Below are 13653 nucleotides of genomic sequence, written 5' to 3' on the forward strand. Positions count from 1 at the left end.
GCTTGCTGAGGCCTTTGGGGGCCCCCGGCCAAATGGCTCTCACTTTGCTGGGAGACCCAGGGGGAGGTTCTGGGGCAGCTGCTCGAGGACCCCCTGACCTGAAGCCCCAGCCAGGCATTGGGCTCCTGGAAGGGGATGAATGTCCTTGTCCCCAGGAGGGAAATCCCAGCACTCCCAGGGTGTCAGGGGCAGCTGAGAGACCACAGAAGGGAGGGGAAAGCCAGAGAGGGCTGTCACACTTCTAAGCTACATCCCACAAGTCCCAAAACTCAGGGATTCCTCCCAGGAAAAAGCATCCAGGAGCTGCCATAATTGAGGGAATGAGGGGATGTGATCCCTTGAGACTGAGCAGGAGGGGCCTGTATTCCCCAAAACCAAACACAGGGATGAGACGTGGAACTGAAGGCATGATGGGAAAGGGGTAGGAGTGCAGGGGAAAAGAGGATTCCAAGTGGGAGATAGATGGGATCCCCAGATTGACTTGGGAGGGGTTATTGGGCTGTGGGAATGATCGGAGAGAAGAGGAAAAGTTGGGGATGGGATAGAAAAAGGGTGGTTCGGTGGGGATCCCATTGTGTCCCCATCACTTGATCCCTGGAGTGATTCTCTGGGGCTCTGGAGGGGAATGGATCTGCACTGGGTGGGTTCCCAAGCCCCCTGCCCATCCCTGGGGGGCTCATGGGAAGTTCCCTGGTTTCCTCCACCCAAATGCTGCAGCCATGGAAGAGAGAAGGGTGTGAAAAGAAGATCTGGAGTGGGCAGGGAGGAGGAGCAATAGGAAGAGGAGGAAGAGAGGAGGCGGAGGATGGGAAAAGGAAGAGCAGGAAGAGGAAGAGGAGGAGCCACAGCAGAACCCCACGGTTTTCCCGCTTGCCCGCTGAGTCTGAAGCTCCCCTGGCCCTGGCAGCATCAACCCCCCAGATCTCACAGGTGAGCGGGGAGGGGGAGCTCGCCCCAAATCCATCGGGGGATCTCTGGGAGGGTTTGTTTGCAGGGGAGGGGATGTTTGGGTCTTGCAGGGCCCCAGAAGTGAGATGCTGATGCTCCTGTGGAAAATTGTGGAGGGTTCCTGTGGCAAACTGGCTGTAGTGGCTGGGGCAGTGGTACCAGTTGAGGGGGGACATTGATTTTGGGGATCTGATTTGCATCAGAGTGAGGAGAGCAGCAAAGGTCAATCCTGGAGCTGGGGGATCCCGGCAGCCTGGAGGGGTGGGGAAACCTGGAAATGAGCAGGGTCTGGGCCCATCCGACTGTGAACAGGGCGGTTACTGCTCGAGCTGGGCTTGGGAAGCAGGAGCAAGGGTCTCACCTGTTGTTTTTCCCCCAAGCCAGGATTTGTCAATCCCAAACTTTGTCTGGATGGAGATGGAGGAGGCTGCAAGGAAAAGGAAGATGGCATGGGACGTGAGGCAGGTGAGAAGGAAGTTGCTGCCCCTTTCCCCCTCTCCTCTGCTCCATGTCTCAGACCAACATTTCCCCTGGCTGCAGGACAACCCCACTACCAATGCCGTCCTGCCAGGGATGAACTGGGGGGATCTCCTTCCCCTTCCCTCTGGCACAGAGGCACATCCCATCCTGTCCTTGTCCACAGCTCCTTCCCTTTCTCATTCTGTCCTTCCTCCTACTTCATTCCTTCCTCTCCCTTTCTTTCCTTTTCTTACCCCAGGCACTGAGCTGCTGACAGAGACCAGGGACAGCAAATCCCTGCTGCAGAACCTCATGGAAGAGGCCATTTTGAGCAGCTCTATGGCATGGGAATCCAATGGGGAGGATAAGCCCTGGAGATCCCATATAAGGAGGAGTTGCAAACGCAGCCCTGGGAGCTGTGAGGAGGAAAGATGCCTCCTGTGTCCAGAAGGCAGCTGGAGATCCATTTGGAACTCAGAGGTGGTGGAGACAACTCATGGCTGGCAGAAACCCCACAAGTGCTTGGAATGTGGGAAGGTCTTCAGCCAGAGCTCTGGAGCTCAGATGTAATCTGGCTTCAGGTGATCTACATGGGGAAATGGCCCTACAAATGTGGGGAGTGTGGGAAGGGCTTTGGGTGGAGCTCCTACCTCATCCATCACTGCAAGATCCACACTGGGGAGAGGCCCTATGAGTGTCCCGAGTGTAGGAAGTGGTTTCTGAGCAGCTGCAATCTCATCATAATGAGTCAAGGGGTAAGCTGGAAATGTATTTACAATAATTGAAAACTGTGAATGAGTCAAGGGGCCAGCTGGGAGTATAAGTGAGATAGTAGAAGATTACATATTTTAGCTAAGATTTTAAAATTAGTTAAGAAGCTAAGTTAACTAGCGAAAATCACATACTTTAGTTAAAGAGTAACAAATATATTAGAAAAGTAAAGCTAGGAGTGACAGGGATAGATGTAGTAATTATGAAGGAGCAGAGACCATAGAAATATCTTGCCTTAAGAATAATCAAACAGTTAAGAGAGGCTTGGATTGTGATCAGCAGATCAAAAAGTCCTGCCAACTGGCCATGGGTGAAGAGTTTACCATGAGAAAGAGAGCTTTCTTCTTCCCATATGCCCACTCCCTCATTTCAAAATCCGACTGACCCAATTAAGGGAGTGCAAGTGCGCAGCCATATTAGGTATTCAGCTGATTATAATACAAAGTGGGCAGGTAATGATTATGTACTATACCTCCTTAGAAACTGCTTGGATATGTAAAACCTTTCCTGTATATATAGAGAGCAGGAGTCTGCAACTCCTTGCACCTGCATTTGGAAATGATTCCCCATGTGTCCAGTGCTGCAATAAAATGCCCTTCTTTTCAACTTTAATTAGTTGAAGAGTTGTCTGTCCGTGCTTCAGTGCATCAGCAGATTCACACAGAGGAGAGGCCCTTCCGCTGCCCTGACTGCGGGAAGGGCTTCAGGCGCAACTCCACCCTCATCACCCTCAGGCGCATTCACACTGGGGAGGGCCCCAATGAGTGTCCTTTGTGTGGGAAGAGATTCTCCAGAAGCTCTCACTTGAACCAACACAAATAGGGGCACCATTCGGGGAAGCCCTGTGAGTGCCCCCAGTCCCAGTGTCACCCCCTTTTCTCTGCCCACAGAGCTCCTGAGCTGGTGGCAGCCACAGCCCCTTCCCGTGGCCTTGCACCTGGTTGAGACCTCCTGTGACTGGGCAGGGAGGATTGGGGTGTGACTGGGCAGGGAGGGTGTGGGCCAGGTGGGGAACATTGGGTGCTGTGGGTCTGCCCAGCAAGTGGTGAGTCATCAGACCTGCTCTCTCTGATTGGCTGACTCTTGTTCATCAAATTCTCTGATTGGCTGTGGAGAGGCCTGGGCATTGAGAAAAGGAATGGGAGAGATCCCACCCTGAGGACTGGCACAGGGACACCAGACCCAGCCTGGGCACAGGGAGTGAATTTATGACCAACCAAATCACAGCAGCACAAGGAGAATAGAAAAAAATCTCTCCAACACCTGCCCCACACCCAACGGGGATCACCCACAACAGGGCTTATTGACGATGAAGAGACGGGGAAATCTGAGTTTAGATCAGAAGCCAATTTTATTGAGTATACCAGGTGTTATATAAGGTTTGACTTGTATGGCGCTTATATAGGGCTCTATTTTTGGTAACAATTTCCCATTGGTTACACATTCTTCAGGACAACAGGTCACCTGGTAACTTTATCTTATCACTAAGTCTCACAATATTTTTCTTGGTCACTTCTTGCCCTGAGAACCTTTATCTGTGTCTGTCTTTCCCATGGTTTCTGCTTGATCAGGCCTCAGATAACAGGCCCCTTTATCAGTTCCACTGTACTCTCTGTTTTATTCCCCATACCTCCCCCTATCTGTTCAAACAAAAATACACTCTTACGTGACTTATCTATTAATTTTTTCACACACTGTAAAATACAAATGATAAGCATAACAATACATAATACAATGCCTAATACATATAAGGCTATTTTAACAAAATTTCTTATCCATCCACCAAGTTTCCAGTCCCTCAGAAGTTTTCCTAGCCCTGTAAACCCTGATACCACTGGGTAACCTTAACCATTTTCCCAAGGGCATAAGTCTGTTTTGGAGGTGAAACAGGTGCTGATGTGTTGTTGGGGTCCTGTTCACAAGGGTTCTCCGCTAGTGTTGGTGTTCAAGGTGAATTGTCAGGGCATGCACTCAAAGATTCTCAAAAAAGCTTCACATCCTTTGCTGGAATCCACTTGGGACCATTCTCTGTGGAGACACAAGCAAAACCTCTACCCCAGGTTGTGGATACTGACAGCCTGGTCAGAGAGAGAAAGCCAGATAAACTTTCGCAGGAATTGTTCTGGGGAGTTTTGAGAAGTCTAAGAGAAAGAATTAAAACAATCTTGCAGCTGGTGTTTTGAACAGTTGTTTTCTCATAAGATGTTTACTAAAGTGTGTTTCCTTAAGTAGCCAATCATGTGAAGTGTGTTGATTAATGGACCAGTCAGGTCCACCTGTGTCAGAGCAGTGTATAAAAAGGAACGGATTTCTAATAAAATTATTATTAGTCTCCTGAAGAGAGTTAGACTTCATGTGTCACCTGACTCCTGTTCCTGACTCAATGGTGACGCCATGTGAACTAAGGATCAGGCCCCAATATCTTACCAGATTCTGGATCCTTCATTAAGGCAGGGTTTTTTTCCCTTTAGTTGCAATTGTGAATTACAATTAAAATGTCGAACAATCAGTGGGTTGGGGTTCATCAAAGAACAATTCAAAAATTTTAAAACATAAAGGGCTTTCTGCAGTCTCTTGGCAGGGGTGCCATATCTGGCCCCCCCTTTCTGTTGTACCAAGAGACGTTCGAGGGAGCCATGAGCCCGTTCAGTGACAGATTGGCCTGTTGGGGAATGAGCAATACCAGTTTTGTGCATAATTCCCTGTGGAAGTCATATTTTCTGGAAAAATCCCTTGACCCAGGATTCTTCTCCTGGGAAGCTGAGAAGCCTCAGAGAAAAAGGAAAACAATATTATCTCATTGCTTCTTCTGTGTTTTGCTGGTTTGGAATGTATTTGGAGATTGTTTATCCAACAGGTGATTGTTACATTGGTTTCATGTGAATTGTTTTGACTTGAGGACCAATCATGGTCAAGCTGTGTCAGGACTCTGGAAGGAGGCACGAGTTTTTCATTAGTATCTTTTAGTCTTCTGTAAGTCTACTTTCTGTATTCTTTAGTGTAGTTTAATATAGTTTTAGTATAGCATAATATAATATAATATAATATAATATAATATAATATAATATAATATAATATAATATAATATAATATAATATAATATAATATAATATAATATAATATAATATAATATAATATAATATAATATAATATAATATAATATAATATAATATAATATAATATAATGGAATAGAATAGCCTTTTAAGAACATGGAGGCCAATTCATAATTCCTTCCTTGGTATGGGAACCCCACAAATATAAGAATTCCCCATAAGGCAATAAAGGTAGCAGCTTGACAGGAAGTATGAGCTGGGCCATCGCCTGTCTTTACTTCAGATGGTTTACCATGCATTGCCAAAGAAGCAACGTGTCTAGAGACATCTTAAGCTGTTTTCCCTGAATGGGCAGATGCAAAAAGAGCACCAGAAAAGGTATCAAGAGAGGAATTAATGTATTTTAAATGCCGAAATGCAGAAAAGTGGGTAATGTCTGATGCCAGACTTGAAGGCTCTGAAACCCTCTGGGATTAATACTTCCTACAATAGAGAGAAAAGAATACTTTTGGTAATCAAGACAAACAGCAATAATTCTTGAAGTTTGGGCTTTACTAATGCCAAAGTGCCAAATCGAAGTGACACCATTTTGGTGAAAAAACAAATGGCTCAATTTAGCCTGTTCTATCTTATTAGGTAGAACACATTCTCGTACAGGCATTGCTAAAAGGTCAGCTTGCCTGTTCCCTTCAGCTAAAAATCTGGGAAGTTCTGTATGCAATCAAATATGCATAACAAAGTAAGAAATGTTCTATTTTCCAAGGAAAAAACAAGGGGCTGCAACCAATAAAAAAGTTGTCAATTTTCAACCTTCTTCAAAACTGATGCTTCAGCTCTCATCACAATTCCTACAACTGCAGCTGAATCTGTAACCAGATTAAAGGAACAGAAAACTTTTGAAAAGTTCTGACAACAGCAGCAAGTTCAACAATTTGTGGGGACCCCTGAGCTGTGGATATATCTGCTCTCCAGGCACTAGAAGAGGGGTCTCTCCATACTACCACTGATTTCTGAGAATGACCAGAACCATCTGTAAATACTGCTAAGCCTTGAAGTGGAACCTCACTCCTCTTGGGTTTCTCTGTCAATTGAAAAAAATATAAAAGTTTAAAAAAGCTTTTAAAAGATGTCAAAACAGCTCATGTTTTGCAGGATGTATTGAGATTTGTCCACTGAATTCAGCAAAGGATATCTGAAGAGCCTCTGATTCCTGAAGTACCCAATTCAAATAAAAGGTGGTTAAAGGTAGGAAAGTAGTGGGAAATTCCACTCCTGCAAGAGAAATGAGTCTTTGTCACACCTTAACAACCAGTTGGGCCATCATTTCATGTTGGGTACTAATGATTTTAGTTATTTGGTGTGGTAAATAAATCCATTCAGCGATAAACCAAGAGTCTGGTGCCTTGGGGTCCCATTGAAACATCAAGGTATGGGGCTGTGTCGACGGAAGGGAACCAGGACATCAATTTGATCATCACAGGCTCAATTTTATTGATCAGTACGGCGGGTTAAATACAGTTAATAATGAACTTCATACATATTGCAAAAGTTGAGCTCAGGATTGGTCAGTTACATATCAGCACCTACGCCTACTTCTGCATTCCTATGGTTCTACTTTTGATACTTTCTACATATTCTCAGGATATATTCAGGACTAATCTCTACTCCCTATCCTCATGTTGCAGCAAGGTCACTGCTGACCTTTCCTTTCAGCTTGCTGACTGCTGACTTTCTTCCTTCAGCTTAACCAGCGGCATTATGTCAGTATGGCCTTTCTCAGCTAACCAATTATGAATAAATCTCTCCACATTTCCCCCGTTTTCTTCTTGAGCAAGGAGATTGGTTTGCCATGTTTTTGCTATTGTACAGCTGACTATGTTTTGAATACAGTTAAAGATACAAGGCAAAATAAGCAAAAACAGTAAAATTACACCCAGCAGGCCTATAGCATAGATCACAAGGTTCCTCAGCCACGGTCCAAGTCCTAAGCCTTTAAGCCATTCGTCAATTCCTAAACCATCTTCTTCCTTAAGTTTGTGAAGTCCCTGTTGCAATTCTTTTATCTTAGTGTGAATGGACACCGAATGATCAGACAGATTCATGCAACACATTCCCTCGAACTCTTCACATCCATGCCCTTGTGCCAAGAGCAAAAAATCTACAGCAGCTCTATTTTGCAAAACAGCATGGTTAACACTCTGCACATCTGCAGTTAACATGTCTAGAATTTGTGATGTCTTGTTCAGCTCATCCCTTGCCCAGCATCCTAATTGTTTTGCTAAATTCATGGCTTTATTGGCAGATCCTCCTGGCAAGATAGTTGAAACCACCACCTGTTTGAAGGTGCCACAAAACCGTGGATCTCCTATCTGGCTGCAGTCTAAGTCATGTATGCTACGTTTTTTCCTGTTTGAATTTTGACTCAGCTGCATTAGCAAGGACACATTAGGGTGAAACAGTGACAATTTTCCCAAAAAACAGGGTCCACCCTGTGGTTTAGCTGGTATACCATTCCATGCCGTCTCCACAAATCAAGAATATTCCTGTGGGTAATTTCATTGGTGCTGTGATATTCGTGCCATTACATTGACTGTAATGCTGTGGAGAGAATTCACTTACATTCAGGGATGAATCTAGGGTGGCCCATGTTTCTTTAGGTTGGTTTAAATTCTGAGCACCCGAAAGTTTAAAGCTAAACCATCCGCCAGCTGTAGTGTTAGATATACTGGCATTTGTACTTCCAAAAAGATCCAATTCTTCAGGAGGAGAATGCAAAGAGGTGTTAAGTGATTGGATTAGTAAGCATTGACGATAGCCATCACTCTGACCTGCAGTATACCCTTGTTGCGCTGGCAATGTGATGTTTGACATGTTAGACATACATAAGGTTTGATTGTTTATCAAACTGCAAAATTCTCCAGGAGACCACACCGGAAGTCCCACCAGGCATGTTCGAAATGGGTTAGTGACTCCTCCAAGACTGAGTGATGATTGGTTAGTTTGATTAGCAAGTGTTACCCATAAATTTTGCCTTGGTTGACTAAAGTGTGTTATTCCTACTGCTTCACTTGCTACAGCATTGAGCAGTATAACAAGAACAAACCTCATTTTTCTTTCTGCTTGCTTTGCTTCTCCTTTGCTTCCTTCTGCTTGCTTTGTTTTTTCTTTCTTCGCTGTCTTTTCCCTGGTTTGCTAGATTGTCTATTGTAAGGCTGAGTCAAGTTTTGAAATACTGATCTAATTCTAAATCAGCATCCTTGCTCACAAGTATAGCATGAGATAAGTTTGAAGGCAAATCAGCTTTACAGTGAGCTGCTATGATGCGTGAGGCTTTATTAATTTCAAATATTCTAAGGTTTTCCTGCAACTTCCACCTAAGATATGCTATAACCACTTGTTCTGCACTCTCAAAGAGCTGTAATCCTGTCCGTCCTGGCAGGCCAGTACTTTGTTCAAGAGCTCTAACCCAGAAAAAATTTCGAATCCACCTTCCAGAACAAGGTGCACACCATAAATAATCTACTGACCGCTGTGAATACCAATAAACCTGATTACAATCTGCACAATGCAAAGCTATCCATGCATAGCACTTATCATTATCCCTTTTGCAAACGTAACAAGGAAGTGAATATAAGTAAGGACCAGTATAAAAGTCTGTTTCTTCAATCCAAAGCAACCAATTCAATGGTGGTGATCGCAAAGCCTCTTCAGCCTTTTTACTATATGAGGCTAATAGCTCAAGGTCTTTCTTTAACACAAGGCGTATCTTATTCCGTAATCGTAGTTCTTGTTCGTTATCCTCCTCAACAACTATATCCTCCTGAGGGTCCCACAACTGTAAAATTGTTCTAATCATAGAAAATTAATTAGCAATCACTGATATCCTTATTCAAATGAGACCGTTCCCTTTTTGCCTTCCTTTTCTTATCTGTCTTCAATCTTGCTGCTCCTGATTTTACTGGTCCTGCCACTTGCAAACTCAATTTTTGCAACTTGTCAATGCAGCAATCTAATGCTCTATCAGGATCCCCTTTGAAGGGTCCTACAATTGAATGCTGTGTTAAAGGCACTAATTTCCTACACCTTATAGAAACTATACGTGATTTACTTTGAACCTTAATTCTATTTACAATACATTGTACTTCCCATCGATAATAAGCAAGAACCTTCTGTTCAGGAGACTCATAAAGATTTAAAGCTATATATGCGTTTTGCCCTGTTTTTCTCCTTAATTCATCTTGCCAGCTTTTTCCCCACGTGTGCTCATGTTCACAAGTGTGACACCACAAATCCCACAATAATGATTGTTCTATCCAAAAAGTTCTTTCACAACCCCCACAACGCAGAGCTATCCAGGCAGCACAATGTGGATTGTGACAGTCAAGGCAATGTAGTTTCGCTGGATTTGTTAAGCGAAAAGTTGATAATGAGTCAATGAAACCAATCAACTCCTGGGCTGTCCGATAGTGACGTGTCAGTGCTCTGTCCACTGCTTCCGAGTACCCCTTCAATTGTAACAGTAGTGGTTGTAGGACTAGAAGCAGTTTCTTCCCCAGTCGCTCCCTGTCCTCCTCCGTAAGGCGATCCACCAGAGGCTGCATCAAAAACAGGTTTAGTCCACTTAGCAGGCACCCACAAAGGCCCTGTAGGTGAGGAAACACAAAGATAGCCCCGACCCCAATATAATACTTTTGCAGGTTTTTCCCATAATCCTGTACTCGGGTTCTTATACTTAATCCAGACCTCTGTTTCCTTAGTATTTTCCTGTCCTGACCTCGGATGATGCTTCATTGAAGGAGGGGTATCATCTTCCCCAAAAATGCATAAATGATTAATCACATACAAAACCTTAGCCAAACATGCTTGTGGATCTCTCAAATCTTGATGTTTTTCAATATACTGCTTAAGGGTACCGTTTGCTCTTACCCATAAAGCTTTCCTTAACTGTATCAGTAACTCATACAATCATTTATTATTCACTTCCTTAGTTGCTGCTTCCTTTATTCGTCTGACTACTCCTGCAACATACATAGAGTCTGTGACCACATTTAAAGGTTCCTGTAAGTTGGACACTGCCCATTTTTCTGCTAACAATTCCAGGGTTTGTAAGCTATCCCTGTGTGTATTGTTCCTTTACCAATTCATGGGCGTGCATAAGACTCTCCCCTTTTAATGGTCATTGCTTAACCACCACCCGTGTATCCGTTTTCCAGGTGAGTGGAATGGGGAAAGTCCAAGCAATGGCAATTACCCCAAAGGGTGCTGATTAGTTAACACCACTCCCAATTGTGTTAAAATGTCCCTTCCAATTAAGCAGGAAACTGTAGGAGGCAGTTGAACAATTGAAAACACAGCAGATATTTGTTGATTCTCAATGCACACAGACAAAGACGGCGATCTGCTTGCCAATGTAAATCCTCCTACTCCTGTGAGCATGTTTGATGATGGAAATAGGGGCCAATGTTGTGGCCATGCTTCTGGAGAAATGATGCTGGTATCTGCACCTGTATTCAATAATCCATAAAGGGTTATGCTTTGATGCCCATAAGTAATTTCAAACTTTTGCTTTGGTCTATTTTGTAAATCCACAGTCAGAAGTGTAACACCAGTAGAGCCAAAACCTTTTTCATTCCGTGTTTGCCCAGTAAATGGTTGTATTCCCGATGTCATTTGTAACAGTGGTATCAATTGTGCAATGCGTTGTCCTTTTGTAATTTTAATCGGAGGATAAAGTGTGTAAACCATGATTTGTATTTCCCCTGTAAAGTCCGCATCGATAACACCAGGCAAAACAAATAATCCCAACATAGTTGTAGAAGAACATCCCAATAGTAATGCTCCACATGTTTGTCCATTTAATATAAGAGGGCCCTTTACTCCAGTGGGTATCCTCTCAGGCTGGTTCGTCATTAGTGTGACGTCTACTGCTGCTGATAAGTCCAAACCAAGGCTCACTGATGTTGCGGGTTGCAGACAGGAGGTAGCAACGATGTTACGGCAGCAGCTGGTGTCTCCGATGTCACGGCGGCAACTTGTGTCTGTCCCTCATTGCCGCATTGGTAACACTTGATGAATGGTTTTGAACCTCCTTGCGTGAATGCCAGTGAGCCACTTCGGAGAGGAGCAAGAGCAGCTAACACCTGACTCTGAGTAGACTCTGCTTGCTTTTGCAATCCTAATCCTAACTCCTTTAAGGCTTCTGCTATAAATGCCTGTGAAGCTGTTGGCATTAATGCCATTCACTCTAATGCTTCCTCAATAGTCCAATTTGCCCCTAAAGTAGCTAACACTCTTTGGGTTGCTGGATTGCTATTTTGCAAGGCACACTGCTTCAATAGCGCCCTGCAACACCAGCCCAATCTATAGCAGTAGCTGTTCTATCGATAAAATTTCCAAATGATTCTTCTCTACCTTGTTTAATACCCATATAAGCCGGTAACCCTCCTGGCTCTTTAACCATATCTATTGCAGCACGCACTAACCCCATAGACTCTCTAAGTTTATCTGCTCCCGACATCATCTGTGCCTCTGTACATAAACATGCCCCTAAGCCCATCAGCTCCTCTACTATTACTCCATGTAATGGGTCATGTGCATTAAACAATAACTGCTGATGCTGAGTGAATATCAACCGAACTATTCCTCTTAAATCATTAGGACATAAAACCTGAGTATTAAAAAGATAATCTAACATTTGCCTAACAGGTTCACTTTTTACTCCAAACTGACTAACTGTAGAATGTAGCTGAGTTAACAGCTTCCAATCTAAGGGAGTATATTCTGCTATATTATGCGTAAGGTTCCCCTGTGCATCATACTGTGGTGTGTATGTGACTGGACATGCAAGACTAGAAGCTACTTCCACCGCTTCACCATCCCCCATTTGCATTACTTCTTTCGCCAAAGCAGCCCAAGCTTCCCTCCTCTGTTTAGCCATCTCCGCCCATGGATCACGGTGTGCCCCTGGGAGGGGATCTGACTCTTTAAGGGTGCTATGCTGCTGGCGCTTCGGTGCAGACACCGAGCTTTTGCACGGGGGAGGCAGTGAAGCAGAGGCTGGCTCGCGCAGAGGAATCAGCCCCCCCGCTGGAGCCGGCTCGCGCGGGGGAAGTGGCCCCACCGCTGCAGCTGTAACCAGAGCCGGCTCGCTCGGGGGAAGCGGCGGAGGCAAAGCTGGCGGCGGAGGCGAAGCTGGCTTGCTCCCACCCCCACCATCCGACCCGCCTGAAGTTGGTGGCGGAGGCAAAGCTGGTTTGCTCTTACCCCCACCATCCGACTCGCCCTCCCCCTCTGACAGAAAAGGTGCAGACAGTTCCACTGCGCCTATAGGAAAATCCTCCACACCACTTTGCTGGGGACTCTTAGGCATAAGTACCTTAGTTACAGAAGGTGCCAGGGGATCATCCTCACGACCATGCCCTATATTCCTCTTATGAGCTTCTGTTGCCCTTTCGGCTGCCTTTCTCTCAGAGACCTGCTGAAGTAACGTGTTATACACCACCCGCCATAACTTTCCTAATGTCTTTGCTGACTTATCATCGTCTAGCACTGTATCCCACAGTATTTCCCCAAACTTCTTCCACTCTGCTAGCTCATGAACTGTATGAGGGTTAGAAAAGATACCCTTAGCATGGCCATAGGCTAATAACCCTGGTAACTCCTTTTTTAAATCTATCCCTTTTATCCCTCGCCGCTCTAAATATGCGGCGAATAAATCATATGCCGCTTGCCTGTCCATACCTATTAATCAGCGCGCGCTGCTGCAGCTCTCCAGGCTCCGGCAGACACGTATTGGCTTGAGTCACCGTTGTGAACCTCAAGGGTGCTTCAAATTCCGGCACCGTCCCGGCTGCAAGGACCCAAACCCAACTTCCTCGACCGTGGCGTAATCCCCTTTTTCTTTTAATCCGAGAAAAAAGGGCAGAGATTTGGTTTTGCCCGCATTCTCCACCATTTGTCGATGGAAGGGAACCAGGACATCAATATGATCATCACAGGCTCAATTTTATTGATCAGGGCTGCTTTGCTGGATGCAAGGTTATTTTAAAAAAGGCAGCTCAGGTGCCCAGTGTGCATCTTGCTGGCTTACTATGACATCAGTTGGGCATTGCAGCGCCTGCTGAATATGATATCTAAGTTGTCTAAGTGATAAAAGATCTCAATCTCCTTTTAAACATTGAAACAAAGGACTTTTAGCTTTGTATTTGAAATCTCTAACAAGGAGTGCACCCAGTTGATTGTTTCCAAAAGTTTTTGCACATCATGTAAGGTGCAAATATTTGTCTGAATTTGCAGAGCTTGGGGAGAAATTGAATAGACTCCAACACACCACCCCAAATACCTCCACGCGGGATGTTTTTGTACCTTTTAGAGAGCTATGCAAAGCCCTGCCTGATTTACAGCTTTTGTGACAAGGGCTAA

General features: G+C 44.7%; 1 protein-coding gene across 1 annotated transcript in view; it reads right to left on the reverse strand.

Annotated features, from left to right (window-relative positions):
* The window catches only part of LOC131093385 (zinc finger protein 850-like), a 131519-nt gene that overhangs the window by 86716 nt on the left and 31150 nt on the right, over positions 1–13653 (reverse strand). The gene's annotated exons all lie outside the window — the stretch shown is intronic.

This window comes from Melospiza georgiana, chromosome 25, assembly GCF_028018845.1.
Source record: "Melospiza georgiana isolate bMelGeo1 chromosome 25, bMelGeo1.pri, whole genome shotgun sequence".
Lineage (NCBI taxonomy): Eukaryota > Metazoa > Chordata > Aves > Passeriformes > Passerellidae > Melospiza > Melospiza georgiana.